The 7,974-nt window shown below is 38.7% G+C and overlaps 1 pseudogene; it reads left to right on the top strand.

The window, feature by feature from the left end:
* Nucleotides 1–1,939, top strand: part of LOC102876665 — a 3,711-nt pseudogene extending 1,772 nt beyond the window's left edge.
* Nucleotides 1,940–7,974: the final 6,035 nt, after the last annotated feature.

Raw genomic sequence — 7,974 nt, 5'->3', positions numbered from 1 at the left:
CAAAAAAAAAAAAAAAAAAAAAGAGACAAACTGAGATCGAGCTTAGAAGGCCTAGTCTATGGTAGAAAGAGATAGCCAAATACAGCCAGGAATATACAACTAAGAGAGTATAAAACTGATGAATGAGACCTTCTAAAGGTCTTCTTAAATCCCTGTGTGCATCAAGACCTTTTTCCAACAGGGTGAAAAGAAAACCCACAGACTGGGAACAAACATTTGGTAATAGCATCTCAGACAAGAGTCTCATAACAAAAGTTCACAGAATATTCCTGGGCCTCCACAAGAAGAAGACTGATAACACAATTACAAAATGGGCAAAAGACATGGAAAGACTTTTCACAGAGGAAGATATCTGAATGGCCAGCAGACACATGAAGAAATGCTCCAAATCACTTGCAATAAGAGAGATGTAAATCAAAGCCACAATGAGACACCATCTCACTCGAGTAACACTGGCAAAGTTTAACAGGGAAGCAAGTAATAAATGTTGGAGAGGACGTGGTGAGATAGGGACTCATACATATGCCACAAGTATAATATACCATGAGTAAGTGAAATTTAGGTTAGGAATGAAGGTTTTCTCATTAGTTAAAAGATAACATGATAAACCTTAAATCAGAAACTGTGTAAGGCAGAGACATGTCAGAGAAGGAAATTTCCTGTATTTTCCACTACAAAACGTGATAGATATGTGGTAAGTTTGCACCTCCTCAAAGGCAGAAAACTTGCTAGACCTGGAAAGACAATTCATCCTCAGCTCTCACAGAGTTCACTGTGTATTATTCAGCCATAAAGAAGAGTGAAGTTCTGAAACATACTATGACACAGAAGTGAAGAATTTAAGATTGCACTTAGTGTTGAAGCAAAGACACTCAGATCCAAGTCTGATCTCGAAACAAAACAAACTCCACGTACTACAACAATGATTAAGTCTTGACAACAGTATGCTAAACAACAAGGCCAAACACAAGAAGACAAATATTGCATTATGCTATGTGAACTCAGACCCAGAAGGACAATATTTATATATTTATATATTTATTGTAGAAATAAAAAGATAACTACCAAATTGTGTATGAGGATGGGGGGAATGGGGGATGGTAAGAGCAGAGGGGTGAGGATGGGCAGGGGAGTAATCATAGGGTCACACAATTTGATGGGCAGAGGGAGGGGAGGATAAAGGAAATTGGAAAGATCTGCTGTGAAAAACAGTAACAGTAACTTTGTGAAGTAAACCAGTTTAAAATAAAGATTTTATTTTTAAAAAAGAGAAATATTGTATGGTTTCACTTATATAGCATACATATCTGTAATAGGGAAATTAATAAAGACAAAAACAAGTTACCAGGGGTTGGAGGAAGAAAGGAATGAAAATTATTGCTTAATGGGTACAGAGTTTATGTTTGAGATGGTAAAGTTATGAAAACCAATAGAGATGTTGACACAATATTGTGAATGTATTTTTTGCCACTGCATTGAACTCTTAAAAACAGAATAACGTATTTCACTCTACCTCTTAGTTCCTTAAGTATTGTCCATTGGTCTTAAAAGTTTGGAAGGCATTGCAATTGATATCTATTTGCCTGGAGCTACAAAGGAAGAAGGAGAGCCAGGACAGGAAGAGGAAACAGAATGTGTGGCTATTTGCCTCCAAGAACATGCTCTTTATCTTGAGACTAGAAGAACTAGATGGTATCCAGTTACTTTCACTGAATATTTTGATCAAAGATTCCATTGAAGAAACTGGATCCAAAGAGGTGAAATAAAGATCAAAATGTAATGTTCTAACGGGAGATCTGGTGGCCTAGTGGTAAGGAGCTGTGCTGCCAACCCAAAAGCATATAGTTCTAATCCACCTGATGGTTGGGGTTCCTTCCTTCCTTCCTTCCTTCCTTTCCTTCCTCATTGTGTACCATCGAATAAGATCCAATTGGCACAGGAGGAAATTGCCTCTCCTTATCCAGTGAAGCATCTGGTTAATTTGAACCATGCACCTTTGGGATTGAAGCACAGCTTCTTGTCACTAGGCCACCAGAGCTCCCACCACCTGATGTTTTTTGGGAGAAAGATGGGGAATTTTCTCCTATGTGATTTACAGCCTCTGAAAGCCTGCTCGAGGGTAAGGTATGAGTGGGTTCTGACTCAACAGCACATAACAACAAAAGAATGCAGAATTTCTAGAGTCTTGGAAGCTGGGTGAAACCTGGAAACTATGGCCCTGGATAATATTTAAACCCTATATTTAAAAAAAATCTCCTGAAGTCTTCTTAAAACCAAACAGTAACTTAGTATAATTAATAAAAAATGTATGTTTTGAGCAGTATGTGCTTTTTAAGAATTATATGCTTTTATGATCTATCTTTATGGAATCAAATTGACAAGAGAAAATTAAAGGATTAGACAGAAAACCTAGGGTACAGTGAATTAGTGTTAATGTTGGAAGAACAATTCAGAAAAGGAGAGGGAGAGTGGTTGCACTACTTGAAGAATGTAATTGATTTCACTGACTCGTACATAGACACACTGCTGAACTGGTGTGTGTGTTCTGCTGTATATATTCTCAACAAGAACTACAAAAATAATATAAAATGTATTAAAATCTCCATATGACCCAACTATTCCACTGCTTGGAATATACCCCGAGAAAATTAGAACTGAGGCACAAATGAAGACTTGTATACCAATGTTCATGGCAGTGTTATTCACCATCACTAGAACATGGAAAAAGCCCAAATGTCCAACCACAACAGAATGGATTGAGAAATTGTGGTACATTCACACGGTGGAATCCTATGCAGCATGCAAGAGCAATGATTTTGTAAATTATTATCTAATTTGGGAGAGACTGAAGAACATTATGCTGAGTGAACTAACTCGGTCCCACAAGGACAAATACTATTTAAGACCATATGAACACATGTTCAAAAGGGGAAGACGGAGCAAAAAAAGGGGAAAGGGAGGAAATCACTCGAATAGCAGAGGTTAGCAGGCAGGGAAGAGGGTGAAGGTATACAAAAGATTCAATGGTGACTTGAAAAGAGTGAGTGATAATAGGCACGAATAAATAGTAATTGATTATACAAACTACAATGTATGTTAAAGAGTGCATAAAACACAATGTGCATGAATGAATAAGAAATTTTTTAAATGATAGAAGGAATAGAGTCACAGTAATAAAAATAATTGGTCAGCACTGAAAAATTTCAAGAAGTACCATATGAACAAAAGCCAATGGTAATAAAGGAAGAGATTTAAGCTGCATTGAAGGCATTGGGGGGGGGGAATGGCCCCAGGTATTGATGGGATACCAATTGATATGTTTCAACTAACAAATGTAACCCTGGATGCACTTATAAGTCTATGCCAGGAAATCTGGAGGAGAACTACTTGGAAGACTGACTGGAGGAGACCCATATTTATTTTCCATTCCCAAGAAAGGTGATCCTAGGGGAGCTCTGGTGACTTAGTGGCAAGGAGCTGCAACTACAATCCCAGAGGCTCTGCCCGGGAAGGAGGGACAATCTCCTCCTGTACCAGTCAGACCTGATTTGACGGTACACTCACACAAAAATAATAAAATTTAAAAAAAAGAAAGGTGATCCAACAGAATGTGGAAATTATAAAACATTATTATTATTAATACTGCATGCAAGCAAAATGTTGCTGAAGATCCTCCAAAACCAGCTAGAACAGTACATTGACAGGGAACTGCCAGAAGTCCAAGCTGGATTTAGAAGAGGCTAACCCCAGGAAATATCCTGACTGAAAGAGAATACCAGAAGAATGTCTATCTTTGTTTTATTGACTATGCAAAGGCATTTATTTGACTATATTGATCATAATAAATTATAGTTAACCTTGAGAAGAATGGAAATTGTAAAGCACTTAACTGTGCTGATGAGAAATATAGACCAAGAAGCTATTGTCCAAACACGGTAAGGGAACACTGGATGGTTTAAAATCAAGAAGGGTGTGCTTCAGACATGTATTCTTCTTTCATATCTATTCAATCGTCACCACTGGAATGATAGGCAAAATCATGATAGATGGATAAAAGGCTGACATTATCAACAATTTCATCTTACTTAGATACACAATCCACCCTTAGTACCAGCAGTCAGGAGACACTGGGAAAGTCAGCTGTCAGGGACCTCTCCAAATTACTAAGGAGCAATGATGTCAGTTTGATGACTAAAGCGCATCTGATTCAGGCCATGGTTTTTTCAATCACTTGATATGTATCTGAGAGTTGGATAATGAATAAGGATAAAAAAATAAGAATTGATGGCTTTGAGCTGTGGTGTTGGAGAATACTGATTATTTCATGGACTGTCAAAAGAACAAACACATCTTGGAGAAGATGCAATCAGGGGGCTTCTTAGAAGCAAGGAGAGTGGAACTTTGTCTCATATAATTTTGGCAAGTTGTTGAGATGGGCCAGTCCTTGGAAAAGGATATCATGCTTGGAAAGATAGAGGGTCAGGGAAAGAGAAAGATTCTCAAAGAGATGGATTGACATGGTGATTGTGAAAATGGGCTCAAGGATATCAGAGATGATGAGGATGTCATAGGACAGGACATGCTGGACACTTCAACTAAAAATTAAGATCTTGAGTTCCAATGCTTAAAGAAACTATGAGCAAAATATCTACTTACTCAGGAAGCAACAAAAGTATCTATACTGAGAACATTTCTGCAAGACAAAATAAACGACCTAAATAAACGGGGAAAATGTGCCCTGCTCATGGATAGGAAGACTCAATACTGTGAAAATGACAATTCTACCAAAAGCAATCCACTTGTTCAACATAATCCCAATCCAGATACCAAATTCATTTTTCAAGGAGATAAAAAAGGAAATTGTCAAGTTTAATTGAAGACAAAAGAGACCCTGAATAAGCAAAGCACTTCTGAAAAACAAAAATAAAGTGGGAGGCATAGCGGACTTCAAAACCTACTACACAGCAGCAATAACTAAAACAGCATGGTACTGGTACAATTAACAGGCACACAGGCCAATGGAATAGAATTGAGAACTCAGAAATGCACCCATCTATTTATAATCAACTGGTATTAGACAAGGAAATAAAACCTATCAAACGACAACCTCTTCAACAAATGGTGCTGGCAAACTGGACTGCTACCTGCTAAAAGCTGAAACAGGATCCACATCTTACACCATACACAAAAATTAACTCAAGGTGGATCAGAGACCTGGGAGTAAAGCCCCAAACCATAAGGTTCATAAGAAACAAACTGGAATCAAGCTTAGAAGGCCTAGTCTATGATATAAATATGGCCAAATACAGTCAGAAATGCTCTACCTGGAGAGGATAAAATTGATGAATGGGACCTTTTAAAGATTAAATCCCTGTGCGCATCAAATACATTTTCCGACAGGGTAAAAAGAAAACCTACTGACTGGGAAAAAACAATTGGCAATACATTTCAGACAAGGGTCTCATATCAAAAGTTTACAGAATCCTACAGGGCCTCTACAAGAAAAAGTCTGAGAGGAAGACATTCAGATGACCAAAAGACACATGAAGGGATGCTAAAAACCACTGGCAATAAGAGAGATGCAAATAAAAATTATGAGATACCATCTTACCCCAATAGCAATGGCAAAGTTCAACAGGGCAGCAAGTAATAAATGTTGGAGAGTATGTGGTGAGATAGGAACTCTTCTACACTGTTGGTAGGATTGTAAAATGGTCCAACCCCTCTAGAAGGCAGTTTGAAGTTTCCTTAGAAAGCTGAACATAGAAATTCCATGTGATGCTGCTATCTGAATATACCTTGAGAAAATGAGAACAGAGGCACAAACGGAGACTTGTATACCAACATTCACAGTAGCATTACTTACCATTGCAAGGACATGGAAACAGCGCAAATGTAAGTAATCCAATAAACCAGACGGTATGTTGAAGAAAATGTCATAAGGGTTGGAAGATTAATCTGCAGCCTCTACTCTGCAGGTGACAGCCTTTGCTTTTGGAAATGAAAGGATACTTGAAGAAATACTTCTTGATGGAGTTCAAAGACTTCAATACAAATTAGACCTCAACATAAAAAAAAATCTCACACCTGGAACAATAAGCAGCATCAAGATCAACAGAGACTAAAGTCAAGAATTTCATTTTCCTCATATTCAAAATCAATACCCACTGGAGAATGAGTCAGGAAATTAAAGGATCTATTACACTGGACTGAGGACCTCTTCTAAGTTTTAAAGAGCAAGAGCAAGGACGTCCCTTTAAAAACTAAGGTCCCCTCATCGGTGCCACGATATTTTCAATCACTTTTGTATCATATTTGCATGTGGAATAGGCAATGAATAAGTGAGGCTGAAAAAGAATTGTAGTACGCAAAGACTATGTCATCTACGAATTGTAGTACTGACAAAGAATACTGGCTATCCCAGAGATGCAAAAGAGTAGTTCTGTACTGGAGAAAGTACAGCCACAATGCCCCTTGGAAAGAAGGAGGGTGAGACTTCATTTCACATAATTGGAGCCCATTCTCAGAAGGGGCTAGTCCCTTGAGAAAGATACCATTCTTGGGTCAGGGAAAGAGAGGAAGACCTTCAAGGTGATGGATCAACACAGTGGCTACAACAACGGGCTTGAGCAAGGCAGAGTGTGTGATGATGGCGTAGGATCCAGAGTAATTTTTTTGCTTTGCTTTTTTTAAAGTTGAGAGAGAGAGAGAGAGAGAGAGAGAGAGAGAGAGAGAGAGAGAGAGAACTGTCAAATCGGTCGGATCTGTTCTGGTACAGGAGGAGATTGCCCCTCCTTCTCCAGCAGAGCATCTGGTGGATTCGAACCGCGCACCTCTGGGATTGCAGTGCAGCCTCTTGCCACTAGGCCACCAGAGCTCCCTCAGAGTGACTTTTTATTATTGAGAACAACGACGATAACAATCATATGGCCCTTTTACTGAGTAGTTCGTAGTGCTGTAGGAAGAACTATTAGTACTATAGAATGCTACTCTATTCAACTTGTAGGTCTTAGGATCTAACGGATCCAGCTGTGTTCGAAATATCTATGGCAAACAAGATAGCAAGACACACATAATAAGCAATAAAATACATTGAAATCATGAACACCTTCAAATGATACACAGGAAAAAAAGCATAAAATCTGTTTGTGATGTGCTTTAAAAATAACCCTCATTGTAATTACTAGAAATCATGAAATAAAACATAAATGGAGGGATATTACAAAATTACTGCTTTCTAACCAATAGAATATGCTATGGGTGATGGAATTTCACTTTAATGATGATCAATTTATACAAGACTGTCTTGCACGGTAACTAACTCAATCTTGCTTTCCTTCTGGTCCTGGACGCAGTGTTCCAACCTGAATACAGAGAGGGTAATGTGGCAGGGAATTGTGGGTACATTTACAGCAAATTTAACGTTAAGCCTATCTTACATTACTTGGCATGCCCTCTCTCACTGCTTGGACAATGACTCTGACTCATAGCCACCCTCCAGGAGTTCATGATGACATAAATCTTACCGGAAGGAGACTGTCATGTGAGCCTGGTGAATTCAAAGAGCTGGAGATGTGCACCATTTGGTTAGCAGTTCTATGTTACGGATTATACCACCAGATTGCCAACATCTTTATAGAGCGACAGGTGGACTTGAACTGACTTGAACTGCTCTCAGTTGAGAGCACTATGTTTAATGTACTCTGCTACCTGGGCTTCTTGGTTAAGGTTCATTCAAAGCAAAACTCAATGCTGTTGAATCTGACCTGATTCATCATAGGACTTCCACTGGGCTTCTAAAGCTATAAACCACACTGGAGGAGATGGATTCTTTTTCTCCCCAGAAACCACTGGAGGGTTAACTGAGCAACTCCTTACAGACCTTGCCACCAGGGCACTATTAATAATATGCTGCTCTGCCTTATACTGACAATGAACTACCCCAGAAAACCTTATCTGTAGCCGTCAAAAGGC

This window comes from Elephantulus edwardii, unplaced genomic scaffold (genome assembly GCF_000299155.1).
Source record: "Elephantulus edwardii isolate Elephantulus edwardi_28Jun2011 unplaced genomic scaffold, EleEdw1.0 scaffold00016, whole genome shotgun sequence".
Classification (NCBI taxonomy): Eukaryota; Metazoa; Chordata; class Mammalia; order Macroscelidea; family Macroscelididae; genus Elephantulus; species Elephantulus edwardii.
This window is presented reverse-complemented; position numbering and strand designations above follow the sequence as displayed.